Here is a 12,153-nt window from a genome sequence, read left to right as displayed (position 1 = left end):
GTCTACTTTTCAGAAATGTTTAGGTTTCTGGGATCCAGCAATGGTTTCACGCCCATTTCTGTCACTGACTGGAAGGAGGCTGAAAGTACATAAAATTGTAAAAATGGGGTATGTCCCAGTAAAATTTCAAATTTGTGTTTAAAATTTGGGTTTTCTGATTCAAGTCTGCCTGTTCCTGAAAGCTGGGTAGCTGGTGATTTTAGCACCACAAACCCTTTGTTGATGCCATTTTCAGGGAAAAAACCACAAGCCTTCTTCTGCAGCCACTTTTTCCCATTTTTTTGAAAAAAACGAAATTTTCACTGTATTTTGGCTAATTTCTTGGCCTCCTTCAGGGGAACCCACAAAGTCTGGGTACCTCTAGAATCCCTAGGATGTTGGAAAAAAAGCACGCAAATTTGGCTTGGCTAGCTTATGTGGACAAAATGTTATGAGGGCCTAAGCGCAAACTGCCCCAAATAGCCAAAAAAAGGCCTGGCACAGGAGGGGGAAAAGGCCTGGCAGCGAAGAGGTTAATAGAGTGAAAGTTCTTCCAGTTCCTATGTACTTGTTCATTTACAGGGGGAGGAACCAAAGCAATATGGGTGCTGTCAATTGCTCCTGTGACGTGAGGAACATGTCTGAGGCCATAGAGGTCTGCCTTTACAGTGGTCAAATCTGCAGGTTGGGGGAACCTGATGTAGCTGTCCATGTGTTTTTAGTAAGCAGACAGTACATCCTTCAAAACGAAACTGAACATGGTCTGTGACATGCCTAGAGTCAAGCCCCCCTAGAGCCAACCCACTGTGACTTGAAAGGAGCCTGTTGCAAGGAAGTGTAGTACCGTCAAGACTTGTACTGTGTGAGGGATGGTATAGGGACTGCGGATGGCAGGCAGACGATCTGGCTCCAACTGGGTACAGAGTACCATGATGGTGACACGATTCAGACAATAGGTCTGGACGATGTGTCTCTCTTCCAAGATAGCAAGGTCTACTAGCAGATGGTACACCGATGCATTTCTCATTCTCCTCATTACATGGTATTTAGGATGGAGAGGAGAAAATGTAGATTGTGATTAGCCCTCCACACATGTTTGATGTACAAAATGTTGTGCCACACACCGACACACACTACATTGTATATGCAGGAGGGCCATTTCTACCATTCGTGCTGGCCACTGTTGGGCCTGTACATTGTGCCACACAATACATGTGTGAAGTCCCATGTTGTGTACTCATATGTGTCCCGCATGGGCCATGTGTATAGTGCTTACAGTGATCTATGGTGCAGCACCACCTACAAGGCAGCTAGTAGGTAAACATGCAGTTCATGTGACCTGCACCCATAGTACAGCACTGTGCGTAGAATGTAACATGTATGTGCTAATATATGATGGTTCAATATGGGCCTACGCAGCATTCTCGATATATAAGTAACATGACTCACTTGTTTTACAACAACAATCCATTTACTGTACATAAAATGGCAGGCATCTGTCCTGCAGCGCAGGACAGATGGAAGTGATGCAAGTTTGCCAGCACATACTGTCATGGTGGTAGGCGGTCGCAACTGTCGTGCAACTTCTCATTGATTAACATTGGTAAACATTGCTGCCTATGGGGGCCTGGGGGCCAATGATGGTCATCGCTGGTGATGATGGTCATGTATGCGGCAGCCGTGGCAGCCATTTTCCACCACTTCACTCACTTTACTCCTGACACTGCTTCAAGCAACACCTCCACTACGTGAGCTGCTGTGTACTGCCTCTTGCACCCATCATTCCATGTCATGCAGGTCATAGGCCCACGGCCTTCATGCAAGATGAACTGGAGAAGCTGGTCGAAGGGGTCCTACCCCTGTATGGACTGCTGTATGGGGCCCCAGAGGAGGTGAGCACCATGCCATTGTCGTCTGTGGTAGGGGTCTGGGTCATTGTGCATGGCGTAGACATACCGGTTACAAAGTACATGCATGCTGGGGGCATGGATATTAGGAGTGTGACCTGTTACGATGGATGTGGATGGTGAAGTGGTGTGTCTGATGTGTGTAGACCATTGCTGTCTATTTTGTGCCAGTCCTAATCACTTTCTATACTATCTGTGTCACCCATCCAGGTCAGCTCCCATCAGAAGAAATGGATTTGGCGTGCCAAATCCCCCTGGAGGTCCATAGCCGACGCAGCACCCATTGTCAGAAGCAGTGGGAGGACCTGTGACCCAGGGCCCAGAAGACCACTGAGGCCCTGGTAGAGATGTCCTCCCAATGAGGGGAGGGTGCCTGTTGGACCCTGACCCCACCCATGGCCTGCATTTTGGCAGTGGCCTACCCTGAGGAGGGTGGGTGCTTGAGGGCAGCACAGCAACCGCAAGGCGGTGAGTACTGACTGTTACTTCACCCTTGTCAGGCCTTGAGTGGGATTGGATGGGCTGCTGCTAGAATACTTTGATTGTGGACAATGGTAGATGCACAACAACAATGGGTGTCAGTGACCAAGCCAGGGTAAACATGATTTCTGTGTGACTAAACAATGCTGTTACTGGATTGAAATGTCACATTTCCCATGCTGGGGGCGGTTTTGTCAACCAAAGCATTGTGTCTGACTGGCTCCATCCATTGGCATCAGTGTATCAAAGGTGTAAGTGCATTCCCATCTGTGTTAGTGTCCTACATGAACTGAGAATGTCTGATTGTTGGTCTGGTTTCACAGTTCCACCACAAGAAGGGCCTCCATGGGACACAAGTATTTGTCTGAAAAGTGACTATGCAAACATATTTCACCTTCAGAGTGTAGGGATGAGTCTGGAAACAATAATGGGATGCTGCTACATGGGATTACACGAGGGCAGATTGTACAGCAATTGCTACTATTGTAGATATCATTGTATGGACTTGGCCTTACAACTATGGGATGGTACTTGATGTGATAAGTGCCCTGGGGGGGCCCTGAAGTACCAACATTGTGTAATTTTTTAGATGTCCCTGCCAATTCCACTGCTACAATTATGAGTCACTGCCTTCCTCATGTCCATATTTGTACTTATGGGCACATCTGATGTTAACTGTCCAATACAGCTTTCCATGGGCAATAGGTATTATCAGGCCATGAGCTGTTATGTGAGCTATGCACATGTTCATATGTGTTTATGGAAGTTAGGTTTTTCCATCCTATCTTCTCTCTCCCTCCCTCTCTTTCTCTTCCTTTGTGTGCCTCAGCATCATCTGACGAAGGAGAAGGGGAACAGGTGAGTGGGGAAGCGGCAGCCCACGGGACTCAGGAGGCTGATTCCAGTGAAGCTGAGGGACCCACTGGGAGGGAGGGGAGTGCCAGTGGGAGACCAGATTGTCTACATCATCCTCGGATTTCTCCTCCAGTGGACACTCCCTGGTGAACCTATCTGGAACCACCCCCCAGCACCATCATTGTCCACCACCCCCCTTATTAGTACCGTCATCCCTGCAGCTCACCACGCAGTTGCCCATGCCCGCTCATCCATGAGGGTAGGCATATCCTTCAACACAGGCACCTCTGCCCCAGCCAGCCCTGCTGCCTTCAGTGAGGAGGCTATAGACCTGCTGAGCTCCATCTCTGTGGGTCAGTCCACCATGGTGAATGCCATTCAGGGACTGGCAGCTCAAGTGCAACAGAGCAATGAATTTCTGGAAGGCAATCACAGTGCCATGGCTGCCAAGCAGAGATCCTTTCAGGCTCTTGTCTTCTCCCTGACAGCAGCCAGTGTTCATTTGTCTACTGTTCCCTCTCCACTTACCTCTTCCCAATCCCAACCCCCTCTCTCCACAGCCATCCAGAGCACACCTTCACACATATATGCATCCACTTCAACAGACACTTTTCTACATGTCAAACACAAGCACCACTAGACCCACCACCGGTATGCACACAGAAGACACCCACCTGCTGACACAACAACATCCACTGCCTGCACACACATCCCCACCACTCCCTTCATTACAGACACTTCACCACTCACACCTGCTGGCACAATGTCAACACTGATCCAGCCACAACTCGCATACTACCTATAGTCACCACAATAGCTGACCCACAGACATCCACCCCAGTCACCATATCCGCACTCATCTCAACCACCAACACCCCAACATGGAGCACATCCACCATTCCTGCAGCCACCACCCCAACACACAATAACCCATCCAGCAGAGCAATTCCCAACACCTCCTCCCTCCCTCCTCCCAAAACACCTAAACACCCACACTCACTTACCCATCAGATGCCCAGCACACACAAGCATTCCAGTCATGTACCATCACCCGTGACACACACAAAGATACATCTGACAACCACTCGCACTCCCTCCACTCCTAAAAGCTTTTCCAATGACTGCCCTTGTGTCCCTCAGAAACATTTTCTTTATGAGTTTACCCATATCCCTCACCCTCTCCCACCTCGTCAGTCCATGAAATGCCATGTCTCCCTGCCCAAGCCCAGCCCTTCCACCTCCACCTCCTTCTGTGCCCCCCCTGGTGTTGGCCATGCTCCTCCCCTGACAAGAGGTCCAGCCCCCAAACTCCCCCCTACTCAGGCCAAACCTAAAGACCCTCCACCAAAATTCAAACCCAAGTCCAAGCCCAAGCCCCCACACCCAAGGCAAACCCAAGGACCCCCCCTCCCAAGCCCAAGCCCCCCCCCGACCACCACCCCCTCACCCCAGAGGTGACTGCCTGCAACCTTGATGCCCCAACCATGCAGAGGTGATTTTGCAGTCAGGAGTCAAGTTGGGGCACTGAGACGTGCCATTTGTGTCATGGCATGGGGACACATGGACTGGCCAATGGCCTTTCGCCTGTACATAATTATTTATTTATTTAAAAATTGAATAAATCAGGGCCAACCTGCTGTTGGTATCAATGATGACTTGCTTGTACTGCCTTTCATTCTACATGTCTGATTTCTGTATGTGGGCTTTGATTTGTCAGTGTGTGTTGGTAGTTCTGGCTGTTGTGCCTGGATTGCATGTGTGTGTGTGTGTGTGTGTGTGTGTGTGAGAGCCTGCCATGGTCCAGTTGCTACTGATTGTAGGATGGTGGCCTGGTTTGTAGTGGGCACCTTGGGTACTTACATCTTATACCAGGTCCAGGTATCCCTTATTAGTGAAATGTAGTAGTGTTCTAGCAGCTTAGGCTGATAGAAGTAGCTATAGCAGAGCAGCTTAGGCTGAACTAGGAGACATGCAAAGCTCCCAATTATAGTTACACAGTACTTATACACAAGTAAAGACAATACTCAGTGTTACCAAAAATAAAGGTATTTATTTGGGTGACACAGTACCAAAACAAAAATATCTTAGAGACAATACTCCTTCTGGAGGTAAGAATTATACACAATATATACACTAGACACCACAATTAGACAAGTAAATAGTCATAGAACAATGCAATCAATAGGAAATGCTATAGAATGCAATGGGAGAAAATAGGTCTGGGGTAACACAAACCATATACTAAAAAAGTGAAATGTGAATCACAAATTACCCCCTAGACAAGTGAAGTGTGTGCAGAATCGTTGGGAGAGTAAGAATACAGCAAAGGTAAGTAAAGTACCCCACCCCAGAGCCCAGAAAAGCAGGAGTAAAGTACTGCAAGTTTCCTTAGGACACACTACACCTCGTGAATGGGATTTTGCAACAGCCAACCAAGTCTGCAAAGAACAACTGCTGGATTCCTGGACCTGAAGACCTGCAAAGGAAGGGGACCAAGTCCAGAAGTCGAAAAAAGTTCCAGGAAGGACAGAAGCCCCTGCCAACCCAGAAGAGGGTGCAAAAGAAGAGTCCATGGTTAGTCAAAGACTGTAGATATGCACCCTAGGAAGATGCCAGCAGGTTTTTGCATGATTCAAAGGATGTCCCACGACATGAAGATTGTTGCAGACATGATTTCGTGTTGGAAGTCCCCAACAAGCCTTGGCTATGACAAAAGTGTGTTTTTCATAAAAATGGCACTGGTTGGACCCAGGAGGGACCTGGTGGCCTCAACTCTGTGTGAGGAGGAAGAGGGGGCTCTCTGCACTGTAGAGAGTCTTCAGAATGCCACCCCGACCCCCCGGAGGTCCCAGGACAGGGGACAAATCAGGTGCAAAATGCAGTTGATGCAGCACAACAAAGGACGATCCCACGCTGCCGGAGAACAACTCAGCGAGTTGAGCGTCACAGGATGGAGTGCCGGGGACCTGGTCCAGGCTGTGCATGAAGGAATTTTGTAAAAAGTGCACAGAGGCCTCAGGAGGTGAAAAAGACATAGTACACAGGGGTACTATCGCTCTCAGGGAAGGCAAGGTCTTACCTCCTCCTTACAATTGAGGCAGCTGGACCTCAGGACAGTCTATGTCGATGATGTCCACCATCTGTGTCTTTAGGAGCACACTCGTCGCTGTGAGAGGAGTCCAAGGGTACCAGCCGTTGTCTCGTTGTCTTGGAAGGTGCCTGCTTGGAGCAGGGGAGTGACTCTGTCACTCCATGGGAGATTTCTTCGGTTCTTCTGGTGCAGGATGAAGACAGGAAGTCCTCAGAGCATTCACACTGTGGAAACTGTTGCAGTTGCTGACTTGGAGCTGAGGTTCCAGAAGAAAAGTATCTCTGGTGGATACTTTGTTGTAGTTACAGTGTTTCTTGGAGCAGGCTGCGGTCGATCTGAGGTCAACCTCCTACTGATGAAAGCAACAGGTTGATCCTGGCCCTCTGTGTTTAGCTGTGATAGAACTGTCACTACCCCTAATTTAGAAGATTGAGTTTGTACTATGAATTTTTTGAAGTACCAAGGGCTTTTGAGGACAGGTGCTGAGGAAGCTGAAGTTGTTGTAGAGGATTCCTGAAGGAAATGTGCAAGCAGAATCTGAAGAGAACCCACAGGAGAGACCCTAAATAGCCCTGAGAGGGGGATTGGCTACCTTATCAGGTGTGGACCTATCAGGATGGGTCTCTGACGTCACCTGCTGGCACTGGCCACTCAGAGGCCTGCACAGTGCCCCCGCACCTTGCAAAGCAAGATGGATGAAGTCTGGGACACACTGGAGGAGCTCTGGGCACCACCCCTAGGGCAGTGATGGACAGGGGAGTGGTTACTCCCCTTTCCTTTGTCATGTTTCTTGCAAGAGCAGGGGACAAGGGGTCCCTGAACCAGTGTAGACTGGCTTATGAAAGGAGGGCACCATCTGTGCCCTTCAAAGCATTTCCAGAGGCTGGAGGAGGCTACCCCTCCCCAGCCTGTAACACCTATTTCCAAAGGGAGAGGGTGTAACACCCTGCTCTCAGAGGAAATGCTTTGTTCTGACTTCCTGGGACTGGGCTGCCCAGACCCCAGGAGGACAGAACCTTGTCTGTGAGGTGGCAACAGCTGTAGCTTCAGTGCAAGCCTCATAAAGCTGGTTTGGCAGTACTGGGGGTCCATAGTGGAGCCCCCAGGATGCATGGAATTGGCTCCCCAATACCCGATTTGGAATGGGGGACAATTCCATGATCTTAGACATGGTACAAGGCCATATTTGGAGTTACCCATTTTGAAGCTACATATAGGTATTGACCTATATGTAGTGCATTCGTGTAATGGTGTCCCCGCACTCACAAGGTCCAGGGAAATGGCCCTGAACTATGGCGGGGCACCTTTACTAGTGCAAGGGTGCCCTCAAACTTAGTAACTTTGTACCTAACCTTCAGCAAGTGAAGGCTAGACATATAGGTGACTTATAAGTTACTTAAGTGCAGTGAAAATGGCTGTGAAATAACGTGTGCGTTATTTCACGCAGGCTGCAATGGCAGGCTTGTGCAAGGGTTTGTCTGAGCTCCCTATGGGTGGCAAAAGAAATGCTGCAGCCCATCTGGATCTCCTGGAACCCCAATGCCCTGGGTACCTAGGTACCATATACTAGGGACTTATAAGGTGGGTCCAGTGTGCCAATTGAAATTGGTAAATGAAGTCACCAGCCTACAGTGACAAATTTAAAAGCAGAGAGAGCATAAACACTGAGGTTCTGATTAGCAGAGCCTCAGAGACACAGTTAAGCACTACACAGACACACACATTAGGCCATAAACTATGAACACTGGGGTCCTGGCCAGCAGGATCCCAGTGAGACAGTCAAAAACATACTGACATACAGGTAAAAATGGGGTAACATGCCAAGGAAGATGGTACTTTCCTACACTGATGTGTTTTGTTTATGTAATATGATTGTTTGGTTCCATGCATGTGTGCAGCAGAGTTGTACATTGTACATGGTGTGATGTGTTGTGGTGATGGTGTGTGCCATTGTGTGGTTGTTGGTGTGTGAACCTGTGTGTGTGATGATGGCTATGTCATCTGCGTTGTGTGGGTGTGGTGTGACATTTGGTATATTGTTTGGGTATGTGTTGTTGTTGGTTGGATGGATTTTGTCTTTGCATGTTGTTGTCTGTATGTGTTGTCATGTTTAGGTGTGCAATGTAATATGTTGGCAAGCATTTGTGTAGCTGCGGTTGTGATGTTGTGTGACTTGGCGGTATTTTGTGTATGTGTGTTGGCGGTGATAGGTGCGCGGGTAGTGTGTGTATGGTACGTGTGTTGTGCAAATTGTGCATATTGTTTGTGTGTGAGTGTGCATGTGTGTAGGTGTGTGTGTGTGTTGGTATCGGTGTGTGGTTGCATGCGCGTGTGTCCATCACTAGCCATTCAAGATGTGCTTGGTGTATGTATGTGTGTACTAATACCTTTCCCTCCAGTGTGTACTAGGGGTGTGCACTTACGGTTCTTTCCCTCTTCATCGTCGCTGGTTCTAAAGATGCAGGGCGAGCAGAAGCATTGAGAGGAATTAAAGTTCTGGTTCCATGGCTGCTCCGAACGTGTTAGTGTTCCTTAAGGTGAGTGTCTCCTCTTATATGGTTAGTTTCCGCCAGGGTTTTGGCAGCGATGCAACCGTGACGGAAATTCTGGTGGTGTGAAACTTCGTATACACTCGGTGGGAACATGGTCCCTGCTGGCATGGAGTCCGTACTGGCGGTACTGGCGGTGGATTGGCTCTGTTCGATTCAGACGACTACCATAGTCATAATATGGTGATCTTCTCTGCCAGCCCGGCGGCGGTTTGGAGGTGCGATCGCCATTGCCACCATGCGGTTCTTGCACTGCCAAACTCGTAATGAGGGCCGTAGTGTTACATTCATCATTTTAATACTGCAGCAACTTGAGGTATGCTGCATTGTGATGTTTGCTATGTTATCTATTTACTGTGGAACTTATCATTTGTTTTTAGCACAATATTAAAAAAAATACTGTGATCTAAAAATATTTTTGCATGATAATCATGATGTCAAAAATATTGAGGACATGAATATCGAAGGTAAGTATATAGTTTTTTTCTTGCTTTCAATATTTTTCCAAGATTTATTGTTTACTAAAGATTGCTGTTTATAATATAACTTTTTATTATATTTTTGTGAGTCTGAAGTTATATATGTTTATAGAAGATTTTGTAATGTTTATTGTATTTAATTCTAAGCTGCATTTATTGTAAACATTTTAAATTAACATATCTCATTACTAACATCTTTAGTAATGGCATTTATAAAGAACATGTGTGGAGAGATTCTTAAAGTATGTATGTGTGTTTTTTTGATAAATTAAAAAATGTTGTTTTGATTTTTGAGATTACAATTTGTAAACATATATATGTAAAGACAGAAATATTTTTTGCAGTTTTGATAATGTTTTTTTTTTTTTAATGTATTTAATTTTAGCTGTGCATTCATGTTGTAACTTTTCTAATTTCTTAAATGTTTGAACTTAGGACCTGATTGTGAATGTGGTGGTCTTGTCATTGCCATAACAGCGGCATTAGAAACCCTGACTACTGACTAGGCGATCCACCAGCCACACTACAATGTTGGCAGTTTGCTGAACTAGAGACCACTAGAGTCCCGCCAACACCGCTAGCTATTCGCCAACTGCCTTGACGTCAGCAGGGGAAACCTAGATGTGAGAGGGCTGTAGAGACAAGGGTACCGCCGTCCACATTACGATGTGCTTTTTTGTCAAGACAACTGTGGCGGGCTGACCGCCTGCTTTAAGATGGCATTATCAAAGGAAATGGTTTGCCAGCTCCCCCATTTCCTTCTATTCCCTTCAGTCTCTGACGTGGATCCCTTGTCCAGGGCCCCCCTTCACAGCAGCAACTTCACTCCAAAAAAACATAATACAGGTAAGTACCTTTTACATTTTTCTTCCATTGACTGGACTGGGGATATATGGTCCATTTTCCAGCAATGGAATGGTACATGTACAAAGTATTTCTACAGCTGTGGCATGCATGTGTGTACATTTGGTCACAATGTATAAACCTGCATCTACACTAATTGAAAAATATACCTTGAATTCCTGACCGTGTCCCCCTCCAGTCCACCGTCGTGAGGAAAACTGTCTCTGGGCCAGCGGTGGCATTGTAACATGGCAGACAGGAGACCGTAGACTCAGCGGTCTTTTGGGGACCGCTGCCTTGGTGGTGTGGTGGTCTGACTGCCAAACTCATAATCAGGACCTTAGTTATTGTTTATTCAGTTTATGTTTCTATAATGTTATTTTATGTAGATTTCCTGCTTGTGATAAGTAAAATGGAAACCTTTAAAATGTATTAATGTAATATTCTAATGTTTATGTAAGCTTTATTTTAAATTATACATTCATTTAAAATGTTTATTCGTTATATATTTTGTTAAAATACATTTTATGTGTGTTTTATTTTAAACAAATTGAATAATTATATTTTTATTAGTGTATTTTGTTGGTTTTTACTGGGGAATGAAATGCGGAATGTATGATGCATTTGTTATTAAATGTGTGTTTTTTAAAGTTTTGCATTTCAAGTATTGTATTTGTTTCTGTTTAGATGTTATATTTTAAAAAGTAGGTTTAATATTGTTTGTTGTTTTTCTTGTTGCCAATTTTATTGTAATTTTATGAAAATATTAAATAATGGTTAATGTTTGAATATTATTTACAATATGTATGTATACATTTGAAAGACATTACATTTTTGTGTGCAATGTGTAGTTATTGTATGTATATACTTAGTTAATTTTGAAATTAAGTATGTTATTTTTAAAATGTCTTAATGGTTTTTCAAGGTATTGCAGATTTTTTGCTTTTTTAATAGATTTTAGATTTTTTGTTTCCTTCAGGGAAGTTTTCCAAAATATATAAAAATATTTAATAACATGATCAATGAGCCAAAACATCCAAGGCAGAGATAATTCATTTGTAGTGTCATTAATTAAAATGCGCAAGGTTCAAAGAGAGTATTCCATTATTTAAGCACATATAAATCACCCACCAATGTCATTATTTCACACTATGCAATAAATGTTGGCATGTTTTCTTTGATCCCCTTAAATAATGCATATTGTTTTTTTCATATATCAGGAATTACTGACATGTTCCCAGCAAAATTATGACATGAACTTTAATTTAAAAAATGAGGAGCTTCAATTTGATAAAACAACAAACACAAAATGTGGAATGTGGAATTCTCACAACAAGTCTAACCACTGGCAATGGCTTGGGGTAGCATTCCAACATCTCATTCTTTTGCCCACCATGCCACCTCAGTTTAGACCCAACAAAATACAAATCAGTCTTTACCCTACTTGTTGGTAATGGTCCTCTGCAGGGTCACGTCCAACCTTTTTGTTTGCTTGCCTCCTATTTTGCTGAATTTGTGTTAGTTGACCTTTGAGACACTGTGCACTTCACCACTGCTAACTAGTGCTAAAGTGCTGTGCTCTCTTCCAAAAACATGGTTTGATTGGTATATGCCTAATTACCATTTTTAATTTACTCAAAAGTCTCTAGTAAGGCGCACTACATGTGTCCAGGGCCCATAAATTAAATGCGGCTAGTGGGCCTGCAGCACTGCATGCGTCACCCACTTAAATAGCTCCTTAAACATGTCCCAGGCCTGCCCTTGCAGCCTGAATGCAATGCTACAGTGAAATGTCAAATTGACATTTAAATCCCCTTGCCAAGCCTTAATCGCCCATTTTATCACATATACGTCACCCCTAATATAGGCCCTAAATAGCCCATAGGGCTGGGTGCTTTATAAGTAAAATGCAGGAAATATACTTCCTATTCATACATGTCTTGGTAGGTAAAATCAATCACATTCATTTT

This window comes from Pleurodeles waltl, chromosome 8 (genome assembly GCF_031143425.1).
Source record: "Pleurodeles waltl isolate 20211129_DDA chromosome 8, aPleWal1.hap1.20221129, whole genome shotgun sequence".
Taxonomy (NCBI): Eukaryota; Metazoa; Chordata; class Amphibia; order Caudata; family Salamandridae; genus Pleurodeles; species Pleurodeles waltl.
The sequence above is the reverse complement of the archived record's forward strand: the minus strand, read 5'-3'. Positions refer to the sequence as shown.